General features: G+C 41.4%; 3 long non-coding RNA genes across 3 annotated transcripts; all 3 read left to right on the top strand.

Moving 5' to 3' along the window:
- Positions 1–1,773: 1,773 nt before the first annotated feature.
- Positions 1,774–3,032, top strand: LOC126996577 (uncharacterized). The gene is made up of 2 exons (XR_007751266.1): positions 1,774–1,921; positions 2,385–3,032. It is a non-coding gene; the product is annotated as an uncharacterized LOC126996577 (long non-coding RNA).
- A 4,544-nt stretch (positions 3,033–7,576) lies between these two features.
- On the top strand, positions 7,577–10,266 carry LOC126996573 (uncharacterized). Its single transcript, XR_007751262.1, has 4 exons — positions 7,577–7,663; positions 8,452–8,531; positions 9,430–10,202; positions 10,252–10,266. It is a non-coding gene; the product is annotated as an uncharacterized LOC126996573 (long non-coding RNA).
- Positions 10,267–11,303: 1,037 nt separating this feature from the next.
- On the top strand, positions 11,304–13,171 carry LOC126996574 (uncharacterized). Its single transcript, XR_007751263.1, has 3 exons — positions 11,304–11,446; positions 12,259–12,456; positions 13,030–13,171. It is a non-coding gene; the product is annotated as an uncharacterized LOC126996574 (long non-coding RNA).
- The last annotated feature ends 570 nt before the right edge of the window (positions 13,172–13,741 follow it).

The raw sequence follows: 13,741 nt of genomic DNA, 5'->3' as shown, positions 1-13,741 counted from the left end.
TTTTCAGCGGGCACAAGCGAGTTTTTCGCGTGTGCTACCAGGTTTCAGCGGGCAGAAGCGAGTTGTTCGCTTGTGCTACTAGGTTTTCAGCGGGCACATGCGAGTTTTTCGCGTGTGCTACTAGGTTTTCAGCGGGCACATGCGAGTTTTTCGCGTGTGCTACTAGGTTTTCAGCGGGCACATGCGAGTTTTTCGCGTGTGCTACTAGGTTTTCAGCGGGCACATGCGAGTTTTTCGCGTGTGCTACTAGGTTTTCAGCGGGCACAAGCGAGTTTTCCAGCGGGCACAAGCGGTAAGTCCGTCAACGGGCAGACCGCTCGCCTGTGCTCGAGGGCACTACTCGATCGTGTGGACGGGCCTTTTTTAATTACACCCCTTGGTGCTCGTTGCTGACGTCATCAGCGCTCCTTTCCGCTTCTTATTGTTAACTGGTATATAGAAGATCATGAATATTACAATAGCAGGGTAACAATATGGTAAATTACGAGAATTGTAGCAGGGTAACTCTCTTTACTCAGTTGACCAACCGTTGGATTGGCTGGTAATGGTGGCTTACGTCTTTGGAACATCAATTGTGAAAATGTTAGGGAGCCATGCTGGTGACCCATCCTAGAGCCATTACCATAATAGTTTGGTTGAAGCGTTTAGTGAAGCATATACTATAGTGATGGATGTATTAGTAGAGAGTGAATGCTGAGAGGAAATAAACTGAACTGAGTTGAGCCATATTGCCGCCTGACTCGCTTAACCAATGTAGCTAGAGCCGTGCCGACGGTGGTGGACAGGCTGGGCGTTAGTTACTGGTGGTGGTAGAATACGTAGCAGCTGTTTTACATGAGGTAACAGTCGTCGTTTTAGTAGTCTTAGCAGCAATCATTTGTTGCTGGCTTACTGCTGTGGTTTTAATGATTATATGCGCAGTCACACTATTTTCCTATTATGATTAAGGTTGCTGCTCCTCCGCCTCCTCCTCCTCCTACTACTAGTTACATTTCTACAATATCCGATTTCCACGACGTTTCAACTATCACAATTTTTACGATTACTTAATATTACTGATATAATAGTATTACTTACGATGTTACTATCGATACTACTACTATTTCCGCGTCTATTTACTACTTCTTGAATGACCACGATACTTCTTAAAACGAGTGATTTTAAAAGCCGCTCAGCATGCCGGTGATGGGACAGGGACGTATATCAGACACCTTCCGGGATGCAAGCCACGGCACCCGACCATTACGCGGCAGTCCCACAACGGCTTAATCGAGTTAAGGAGATCTCCCCTCCAACTCCATTGTACATTACACAAAACCTTAAACCTGTTCACGTGAATAAATTGTGCGAATCTTCTTGTAGCTGTAGATATTTTGTTTTAATTATATATATTTTTTCTTTACATGGCTTCCTCTCATTGTGATTCAGAGATGATGACAACTGATATATTATTAATTATACTGCTACTATTACTACTACTACTACTACTACTACTATTACTACTACTACTACTACTACTACTACTACTACTACTACTACTACTACTACTACTACTATTACTACTACTACTACTACTACTACTAATACTACTACTACTACTACTACTACTACTAATAATAATAATAATAATAATAATAATAATAATAATAATAATAATTAATATTAATAATAAAAGTGTAATAATAACTGATTATGAAGATAAAAAACAACATGTATTTCCGTTAAGAACAGCCATTTTACATCACTGCACTATCCAAATGCGGAATGGCCGCCCTTCGGTGCTCATGTTCCACACCGCGGGGTCTCAACGTGAGCCTCGGAGCATTCAAAGGAAAGGTTTGTTTTGCCGATGGCTCGCTCACCTTCCCACATCAACGAAGAACACGACCAGAGGAAGGACACCTAAGCGCTACGTTCGCGGGTGAGCTCCAGGGTTCACGAATGTCTGTTGTAATTGTGATGAAGTGTTTAACGTCAGAGATGTTCGAGGAGCTGATTGGCTGCCCGGTGCTGCTTGTTACTGAATCTGCCGTTGCTGAGTATTGCTTTAAGGCTCATTATGGAAAGGGTCACTTAATATTAGTCCAATATGTTTAGTGAATGTTAACTGTCCTTGTTTTGAGTGTTGGGCCTAGTCTCTTGTTACAAATTAAATTAAGACTAAATTTAGAATCCTAGCTTAGACTGGTAAATTATATTAAATGTTGTCTTCGTCCCTTAGTCTTAAATTTATCTGAAAGATCATAATGAATTAAGACTATACAATAAGCTCCCAGGGTTTGGGTAACTTTAGTGGTCGCTGGGCGCATAGACGGTAGCAGACACTCCCTGACCCTGGAGCTCGCCGTTTACCTCATAAATGACTGTTCTCGTTCTTTTAACAGATTTGTTGGCGACTACCTACGGCGAGCAACTACCCATAATCTATGGTTCTATTCATCAATCAAATTGCTCAAGTCTCTTTGGTGCTCTTGCTTCACACCGCGGGGTCGCAACATAAGTTATGGTTATACTCTACGATGAAACTTCTCAACCGCCATTTTGGTGATCTTGCTTCATATCGCGGGGTCCCAACCTAAGCCTGTTCTCTTCAAGGGAAAACTTTGCTCGGCCGATGCATTGCACTGCAACCCCCACCGTCACAGGACACTACCGGAGGAAGCACACTTTGGCACGCAAATCTCGGTAGAGTTTCAGGGTTCACGATTGTTTTTTTTACATTATAAGGGTTTAGGAAAACTTATGAATGGCTTGGGAAGTATGAAGGCTGCCTGGTGTTTAATCTTGATGAACTCTTAATTTAGAACAGTTAAGTCATTTCACCATATGAGTAAACCTTTGAGTTTTTATCTTGTCATTTTCCCTTGATAACTTTGTCATTTTCCCTTGATAACTTTAACTTCAAATCTTGGACCCTGAATCTCCCTAGTTAACCAAATGTCCTTATTCTTACCAGTTTGTTGACTAATGGTTACTTATCGCATGGTTAAAATATTTGTAGATTTTTTTAATATAAATCGAACAAATGTCTACTCTAATGTTGAATAGTCCCGATCATTATTAGATTGTTCCGTACAATTGTTTAAAGTCGAACAATTACGTCGATCAGTTCCAATAGGCGCACCTAACCACCAAATGTGAAGTACAAACTAGGCGGAGGGACTGTTTTTGTGCCCCGAGGAGCGGTAGTGGGCTAGAGTAGCCTAACCGGCTTTATTTTTTATTTTTTATTTTTTTAAACATGGTCCAAGAGACATCCTGAAGTTAAATCAAGGAGACCTCCTGAAGTTGAATAAGTGTGCTTATATTTCTATTCATTCATACACAGTGGTAATATTTGTGGTGTCTGATACGCTTGTGATTCTATTGATAGTCACAAATTCGTGTCACTAGTAATATTGAAAGTAGTAATGCAAGTTATGCTTCCATGAAATAAACATAAATATGTTCTCATATCACTTGCTCTGCGCAGTAAAAATATGCTTAAGCAGTAAAAAATTTGCTTATTTAAGGTAGCTGATACCCGCAAAATGGCGTGCTCTGTTGCCTCGGGCCACAGTTGTATAAAATATGAAAGTTTTTTTTTTTTTTCTGTTCAAGAAAAAACTAGTTTGTTAGTTTTTTGGTTATAAGGATTCCTTACGAAATAAAATTATAACCTTACTGCCTAAAAGTTAGGAAACCTACTGAATCCTGGATCGGTTACGTTGGTATTTGGTGCGCCTATTATCAGTGTGTACAGTTCAAATGTCTGTGCCCTACTTGTTACTGGATTCCTAATGACGTGGCTTAAATGTTATGCATGATTCTTTACATAGCCATTATACAATGGCAGATTAAGTTGAGAAACAGAACAATAGCAGCAGGTAAGCTGATTGAGAACAGTAGCAGAACTAGTCGTACACCAAGAAGAGCACCGGTGAATGTGCTTGGAATGGTGGCTTATTTATAGCGTCTTCCATTTAGCGTAACTCGTTTCTGGGTCGTGATCTGTAGAGTCCCTCATAGAGCCCAGACAACATAAGATTTGGACGCCATTATTGGCCCTGTGTTTTCGCCGCGCTTTTCAAACACTAGCACCAGCGGCGAAAACAGGGCCAATAATGGCGTCCAAATCTTAGGCTGTCGGGACTATCTAACAAGGGACTCTACAGATCACGACCCAGAAACGGGTTACGCTAAATGGAAGACGCTTTTAAGTGTTGAATTGGAGTGAATACTGAAAGGTATAAACTGATTAGCCATAATAACTTGTCTCGCTTAACTCAAATTACTTGAATTGGAGTGAATGCGGAGATAAAATAGCGGATGAGCCGTAATGACTTCTCCAGCAGTACCAACGGTGGTGGATTGGAGTGAGTGATGGGGCTAGAGGAAGTAGCCGTTTTACATTCCACGTCGCATTTATAGTAGCAGTAATTGAACTTACTTTTCCTGCTGCTGGTTTTGTAGCTCCCTCCACCGCCTCCTGTTATTTTTCGAATGTTTCCACCATTTTAGACTTTCTACAATCATTACGACCGCGATACCAGTTCGTAAAACGAGCCATTAAAATTCGCAAAGAACGAACATATACTAATGAGAGGGATGGGACGAAGGACGTATACGACACTCAATGATGCAGGCCACAACACTCCCTACCGAGACTGCGGAATAGAGGTACTTTTTTTTTTTTTTAAGTTGCCTATTCCGCCGGTAGGCATCTTCCCGGTGGGGCCTGATGGTCGGCCCAAGGCTTCTTCCAAGTGGGGCCTGATGGTCGGCCCAGCCCGTTCTGGCGCAGGCGAGTGTTTTATAGTGGCGCCATCTTACTGGTGTAAAACGCCGCCCCTTAGCCTCCATACAGTCTTACTTATCTATCTTTAATACACATTACACCTCTTCACGAAGGAAGGAAAACAAACTGGGCGAGAGAGTCGTTGACTTATCTATCTTTAATACACATTACACCTCTTCACGAAGGAAAACAAACTGGGCGAGAGAGTCGTTGCTTTAAGCATTTTTTTTCATTTTTTTTTTTCATTCTTTGAATGGGCCTGCATACAAAAGTTTTTCTTGCTAGGATGGGGAAGGCGACGCTCCCCCGGCGTATTTTTATGTTTTACAGTAAAGGAAACTGTTCCAGGAAACTATGAAAAAAAAGATCCCGCTACTCACTGCTCCTACAGAAATCAAAAACATAACGGGAACCTTTGTGGGAGTCTGATGGCTCCCGAGTTGGGTGCTGTAACCGGAAAGGGATAAACAACGGTGCTGTAATCGGATAAACAACAGTGCTGTAATCTGATAAACAACGGTGCTGTAATCGGATAAACAACGGTGCTGTAATCGGAAGGGGATAAACAAGATAAATGATTACACAAATTTACTTTTAAATAAATTTGAAAATCCACAGCCTCACAAAACTTTCCAAAACTCTTCCAACAAGGCTTAAGCACGCTGGACAGAGATCCTTTGCACGGCTTCTTCCTCTTCTGGGCCTCCAGTCCACCGAGTGGCAATGAAGAAATAGCACAGCTTCCTTGAAGTGGTGTACACGTAGGAGGCGCAGGAGAAGGGGCGTCAGGTTCACGGCAGTAACCGAGGGAGGCTTAGGAGCAGGGGCGTCAGGTTCACGGCAGTAACTGAGGGAGGCTTAGGAGCAAAAGCGTCAGGTTCACGGCAGTAACTGAGGGAGGCTTAGGAGCAGCGGTGTCAGGTTCACAGCAGTAACGGGAGTCCAAGCGTGAAGAGGAGAGAAGTAAGGCACCCAAAAACGGCCCACGGCTCAACGTAATCCCGAGTGAGAGCAAACTGGAGCCGGAGTAGAATCAAGGGTTCAGAGCGAGGCCCGGCTGCTGTTTGACGAGGAAGGCGCTGGCGCCCACCAAGTCGCCTCCCACAGCGGGCTGAGAAGCCTCGGTAGTTGTTCGCGGCGTCGAACGGCATGATGCGAACGGGCAGATGGAGTGTAGCAGGTGGTTCGCTGCGCCTCGGTAGTTGAAAGGCTTCATGGCGAACAAGCACCAAGAGTGCCCCGGTCGTTCGCCACTCAGATGGTAGTTGCCCTCACAGAGTCTGCAAGAGGCCGGTAGGCCTGTACAAGGCAGCTCCTTTGAACTTAAGCTCCCGTGAATCTAACCCCACCTAATATCACTGTCAATGAATTTATGTAATCTATTTTTTAATGTGACAATTGTATTGGCACTCACCACATGACTGCTTAGCCTATTCCACTCATCCACCACACTGTTAGTAAACCAATTTTTTCCTATGTCCCTGTTGAATCTGAATTTATCCAGTTTAAACCCATTACTACGTGTCCTACCCGATTCTCTCACCAACAAAACCTTATCAATATCCCCCTTATTAAAGCCCTTCATCCATTTATAAACCTCGATCATGTCTCTACGCACCCTTCGCCTTTCTAGAGAATGCAAGTTTAACTGTGAGTCTTTCCTCGTATGGTAAGTTTCTTAACCCCTGAATCATCTTAGTCATCCTCCTCTGCACCGATTCTAACATTTTTATAGTCATTCTATAGTAAGGTGACCAGAACTGAACCGCATAATCAAGACGAGGTCTAACTAATGCTAAATATAGTTTGAGGAAGACTTCGGCGCTTCTGTTGCTTACAGAAGATAGGTCAATTTCGGGAGGAGAGGTGTCCTGATACCCTCCTCTTGAAAGAGTTAAAGTCGTAGACAGGACGAAATATAGATGAAGGAAGATTGTTCCAAAGTTTACCAGCGTGAGGGATGAAAGAGTGAAAATGCTGGTTAACTCGTACGTAAAGGATTTGGACAGTAAAGGGATGAGCTTGAGTAGAAAGTCGTGTGCGACGAGGCCGCGGGAGTGGGGGAGGCATGCAGTTAGCAAGTTCAGAAGAACAGTCAGCGTGAAAATATCGATAGAAGATAGAGGCAACATGGCGGCGGAATTTAAGAGGTAAAAGACTATCAGTAAGAGAAGGAGAGTTGATGAGACGAAGAGCCTTACTCCACTCTGTCCAACAGAGCTGTTTGAGTGGATCCCCCCCACACGTGAGATGCATACTGCATGCATACTGCCGTCATTGATTGAGTGATTGATTTCCTTGCATGGCTTCCTCTCATTTTCATTCCGAGATGACGACGGCAATTGATACATTTAATTATACTACTACTACTACTACTACTACTACTACTACCACTGCTGCTAGTCCTGCTACTACTACTACTATTACTATACTATTACTGTTATTACAACTATTACTACTACTCTTACTACTCTTACTACTAGTAGTAGTAGTAGTAGTAGTAGTAGTAGTAGTAGTAGTAGTAATAATAATAATAATAATAATAATAATAATAATAATAATAATAATAATAATAATAATAATAATAATAATAGTAATAATAATAATAATAGTATTAATTATAATAATAATAATGACACTGATGATGAATAATAGAAAAGATTTCTACCCTTGCCTTAACAGCAGACATTATATATCACTGCACTACCGTCTTGACAATCCAAATACTGAACAGCCGCTCTTCGGTGCTCGCTCCACACCGTGGGGTCTGGACGTGAGCCTCGGAGCATTCAAGGGAAAGGTTTGCTCTGCTGATGGCTCGCAATTTCTTCTCACACCAACGCAGGGCACGACCAGAGGAAGGTTACCTTGGCGCCTCAGCATCGGGTGAGCTCCAGGGTTTGAGTGTATGTAGTGTATGTGGTTTAAGTGTTTAACATCGCAGAGGTTTGGGGAGTTGGTAGGCTGCCTGGTGATGGTAGTTACTAAACCTGCAGTACAAAGTTGTTTTAAGTCTGAATATATTTAAGATCTTGACCGTGAACCTTCATTAGGTACGGCATGCCCTGGATTCCAATACCAGTGATTAGATCAGTCGGTCACTCCAGGTCCTGCTGGAGGCTTGCCTTCATGTTGGAAAGGGTCACCAGACTGTTAAGGTCCAATACCCGGCTGATAGTTTAGTAAATGTCAACTGTCCTTGTCTTAAATGTTGGGCCTTGTCTCTTGTTGAAAATTAAAATAGATTAAATTTAGGATCCTAGCTTATAAACTAATTTTAGTAAATGTGGTTGTCTTCGTCCTTTAGGTTAATTTTGTCATTGGTTTTAGTTTAGATCATAACGTAAGACTATACAATAAGCTTAAATTTTAATACTAAATGTCTAATAGCTTTATTAATTTAGACTGGCTGTGACCACGTTCCACCAATGTGATTTGTCCGGCTTCACCTTGGTGATCCAGATGGCCTCTAGGTAGTGTCCACGTTTCACCTTGGTAGCTTTTTCACCTTGGTGGTTCAGATGGCCGCCACTGATCTCATAATTTATGTTCATGCTGCTCACCAAAAATATTCTTAGCTACTCACCGGGCGCCTTGTCAGTGGCAGACATACTCTCCCTGGAGCTCACCAGTTTAATTGTAACTGACGGCCATTTTTATTTCGTTCCTTACAGGTTTGTCAGACTGCCGACGGTTCCTTAGATTTGTCAGACTGCCGACGGTGAACACCTGGATTAACTCTGCGCTCCATTGGGTGAGCTTCAGGGTTCACGAGTGTTTTGTTGAAAGATATAACCTCAGATGGGCTCATGTATGCAGGATCCTTGGTGTTCAGTGTTGCTAAATCTGTAGTAGGTTAAGGTTTGTTTATTTTTTCAATACTTGGATGTGGCTCAGTTACACGCTTGTAGTTTTAAAGATTTATTATTGTATTTACTAGATATTAAGCTAGTTTTTTTTAGCTTAATCGGATTGCATCGGTTACACGCTTGTAGTTTTAAGATTTATTTTTGTCTTCACTAGATATTAAGCCAGATTTTCAGTTTTTGATCGGGAGGTCTAAACTTCAACACAGTCAAGATTCCAAACTCTTATTGAAATTTAACTCTTAGAATTTTAAGATGGATATTTTACTAGAATTTAAGATATTTGACTATGGTCCTTGGACCATAAGTTTGGCTATTGTCCATTAACCTTTATTTAGGGAACTATTGTAGAATTTAAGATGGGTATTTGACTGTCCTTTTACCATACATTTTACTTGTCCATTTGCTTTATTTAGGGCACTATTGTAGTGTTTAAGCTGGGTATTTGACTTTTGTCATTTGACCATACATTTGACTTGTCCTTTAGCCTTCAGGTTGGTTATTAAACAATTTCAAGATTATCCGGGTTTGTTAGGAAACAATGAAGGTTCTCCATGATCTTCTTATTAAGTTTCACCTATATGCCTGTTTCACTTTGGTGGCTTACGTAGTCTCCAGTGTCTTCTTAGCGTCACCAGGTGCTGTGATAAAGGCTAAAATTATCAAAGCCTGGAGCTCACCAGTTGCCTGAAATTGTCACCAGATGCTGTGACAAAGGCTGACTTTATCAAACCCTGGAGCTCACCAGTTACCCAAACACTGAGAGCCTTTTATCTTTCTAAACAGGATTGCTGGAAAGTGACTACGCTCGCCAATTAACACGGAGATCAACTGTATCGGCAATGTTTTGTTAACTTGCAATAGGTTCGGGTTGCAATTGACCTGGTTCTCGCATGAAGTTCTAGTAATTTTTTAAAATTAAACCAAAGTGTCTCCTCTTTGTTTGACTTTACTCCCAAACTGCAATACTTGTTTCCAATGTGAGTTTTGTGTCAAACTTTTGTGAAGTACATGTACGAATTTGCCGTAGTATGTTATTGATCCTTAAATGTTGTTGATCCTTAAATGTTTATGTATTGCATGCATTCAATTTTAACAATAACACATTTGAATGTTTAGGTGACAGTTGACTTAAGGAATAAAAATTTACAGCACCTGGAGTGGAAGCTTAATTAGCTAATGAAAACGGGTGACAACGGTATGTGTGGAGAAGAAAGTGAGAAATCTAAATGTCCTAAACCTATCGCAGAGCATTTACAATAAAAATCTTCTAAGGTCGAAAAGCCAATGCTACAGATGGACATCGATGGTGCTTTTAGGATCAGAGGAACGGAAAAGGGTTGTGACGCGGCTCGCTTAAAGTAACAGCAGTGCCGACGTTAGTGGACGAGCCGGGCAGGATTGATTGTGGTGGCAGTATGTGGTAGATTTTGCCGTCGTAGTAATAAGTTACATAATGCTGTGGTTGTATTGATTACATGCATTCATCCTATTTTTAGTTATTACCGTTGCTGCTGCTGTCAATGATACTCCTACCACGAAAAGACACTCCTACCACGGTAAGACTAGAACAAGCAAATGAAGCCGCTCTGGATATAATGACTATAGGTAAGACTAGAACAAGCAAATGAAGCCGCTCTGGATATAATGACTATAATGATGCGAGCGATGGGACGAAGGACTTGTACGAGACCAAGATAAAAGTCACAGCACCCGACTTTTGCCCCCAGTTATGTCTCGTCATTCACTTGTCTGTCTGTGTCTGTCTCATCTCAGCTATTTACTGTTTGAAGTTGTGTATTCTGTATATATCAAACATACTGTGCAGATCTATGAATGTGTCGTTTTTAGGGTTGGTATTAGCGAATGCATTGTACTCGTATAAATTCCATTACACGTGACAGCACTGTTCTCCGATATCATCAGTAGACAGTGGTCAATAACACTGCATCACTTCCTCCCGCGATGGCACCTACTCCGACTCTTTCGCATGCTTCACAATCGAGAAAAAGAGCTTATTTACAATGTGAACAAGTACGTTTTAAACTAATCCGATAATGAAGAATAGGTTTGGCAGGGCTGTGCATGGCGAGGGAATTTTCCGTGTGCCTCACCCAAAAGGACTTCATAGCTGCCTGTATCTGACTATAGGGTTGTACGTTACACCACTAAGCCTCACACCTCTTAAGGGAGATAATTTGTGCGAGAGATTCTTGTTACTTTAAGATATTTTATTTTTTATATTATTATTATTATTATTATTATTATTATTAGTAGTAGTAGTAGTAGTAGTAGTAGTATTAGTATTATTTTCATTAGTCTTTCCTTGAATGGCTTCCTCTCATATTGTGTTTCTGAGATGACACCGGTAATTGATACTGCTTCTACTGCTTCTACTACTACCACCACTACTACTACCCCAACGACTACTACTACTACTACTACTACTACTATCACCACCACCACCACCACCACTACTACTACTACTACTATTATTACTATTACTACTATTACTACTACTACTACTACTACTACAATAATAATTATAATAATAATAATAATAATAATAATAATGATAATAATAATAGTAATAAAAATAAAAATAATAAGGCATGATGACAAATATAATTGATGCCTCTCCATTAAGAACAGCCATTCTGGAGCTCTCGCTCCCCACCGCGGGGTCTCGACGTGAGCCTCGGAGCATTCAAAGGAAAGGTTTGCTCGGCGGATAGCTCGCGCTTTTCACCCATACCAACGCGGAGCACGACCAAAGGAAGTCACCTCAGCGCCACGGTTTCGGGTGAGCTCCAGGGACAACGGGTGTTTGTCGTACTAGTGATCGTGTTGCCTGTTGTTGGAGTTGCTAAATCTGTAGAGGGTTAAATATAATAAGGCACATAGCGTACATCAGCTCTAAATGTTAGTTAATTTTTAAGATATATTTAAGGTACATTATTTTAAGTTTTGTTGTGGCCTTGATGGGCATTGGTTCACAGGAATATTTAGCCTAGTTAAGGCGCTGCAAGATAATTTCTTTGATCCATTTATGGTTCAATTTCTTTGATCCATTTATGGTTCATTAGGTTAAGGATACTTTGTACTATTATTAACGCAAGAACGACATGGAATCACGGATACAGTTTATTAGATTAAGGATGGTTAGGTTAAGATACTAAATACTTAAAAGATTGAAACTTGGTTAATTACCTCCTTTACCCAAGTTTACTAGACTAAGGCTTATTAGATTAAGACGCTTGACAGCTTAAGTTTTAAGTTTGTGGTGTCCGCCAGTCGGTTGTTTCCTCCTTTACCCAAGTTTACTAGACTAAGGCTTATTAGATTAAGACGCTTGACAGCTTAAGTTTTAAGTTTGTGGTGTCCGCCAGTCGGTTGTTTTCGTCATCCTGTGTTCTTATTCTAGTTTATACCTTGATGGCTTTGACTTCCCATTGGTGACTCAAATGGCCGCCACTGATCATATACCTCCCAAGGCAAGATATAACTATACCTCCCAAGGCAAGATATAAGAACTCTCCAGGCACCTTGACTGTGGTAAACATTGACCCTGGAGCTCACCAGTTACCCAAATACTGAGGGCTTGTATATTTACAGGTTTGTCTCCAGCTACTGACTTCGCAGCATACTACGCACAGAAGTTTATACTACAACTGTACCGCTCCCTTTATGGTAAACCCGAACCATCACTTTCTGAAGCTATTTCCCGCCACTTCGTCCAATCCCTCTTTTGGTCCTGGTATTTCATCGCAGCACGCACGACTCTGAAAGACCGCCGCCGCCCTTATTACTCTGGTGAGTTCCACGGTCCATCAGTGTTTTACATTATTCCTTGTGATTGAGTCGGTTTGACATCGGAGAGAGTGACGCCGCAGTGCATACTTGATATTACACTTATTTATAAAATGCATTCCATAGCTTTAGCTACTATCGTGCCCGGATCGCCTTAATTGGCGAGGCACGTTGTACAGGTTTCCCCACCGGTGGCTAGATGAGCCGGTCACCGTTCGCTGTTGCTAGGGGCTTGCCTCCACCTGCAGGAAGGTGTTGCCAGGCTGGTAAGGTTTACTTTTAAGATCAGGATAAGGCTTAGTTTAGTCCGGGCTTAGTTTTAAGGTTTCAGAGGCATATGGTTTACACTTAAATGATCTGAAATTGATCCTAAATACATACTTAGTTCCATAAGTTCAATAACCTAATTTTAGTTTGTTACTATTAAGCATTTTCTCCCCCCCATAAATTCTCGGTGAAGTGATATAAACCTTCACTGCGGGCGTAATGTCTGGCATTGGTAGAGGAGCTAGTGCAGACACTAATGGATCGTGGAGTTCACCAGTTTCCCAAAAACTGATGCGTATTATCTTACAGGTTCGACCAATCGCTCTACTGACTGGACCTGGTACCAATACTTGCGGTGGAGGTTGTCTCTGATTTAAATGGAAAAGGTTCACAAGATTATCCAGAACTTCCAGGAGTGCATTTGTAAAATGAATTAATAAAGTTTTTTTTTGTAATTCCATGCTTTGACTAGTTTCCCCGTAGATATTGTTCTGAAATTCATAGGAGCCATGATGAGCCATGATGTCCATCTGAAATTCATAGGAGCCATGATGTCCAACTTAATAAAATTAACTATTCATGGTCCAATCTTGTGAAAGGCTAACTCTAAATGTTGACATATTTGCTTCCTTTGCTTCGGCGTTTAAATCTGCCCAGCCGTGATCAGGGAGTTGACTTAATAATTTTTGTTTAAATTTTTTTTTTTAATTTGAGCTTAAAAATGCAGCCTTAATTGGGGTATAGTTAAAGATTTTGTTGTAAAGACGGTATAATTAAAACGAATTTGTTGTAAAGACCAGTGAATACCGGAATACAGCCGTGACCAGAGTACGGAAAATTTCAAACTTTCACTAGTTGTGAACATAACACACCCACGTTTTTGCGAGCACGCGTTGCTACACCCTCCCAACGTCCTCCATCCTTCGTGCCGCACGCATTCTCTTCGCCGTGTGGAAGTGTCTCGTCGGGCTGACAAGACTACTCTTCCCTGCTGCGTGCATATATAGGGAAAGCGGTGTAA

This window comes from Eriocheir sinensis, chromosome 10 (assembly GCF_024679095.1).
Source record: "Eriocheir sinensis breed Jianghai 21 chromosome 10, ASM2467909v1, whole genome shotgun sequence".
Taxonomy (NCBI): domain Eukaryota; kingdom Metazoa; phylum Arthropoda; class Malacostraca; order Decapoda; family Varunidae; genus Eriocheir; species Eriocheir sinensis.
Note: the sequence above shows the minus strand (reverse complement) of the source record. Positions and strands in the feature narration are given on the sequence as shown.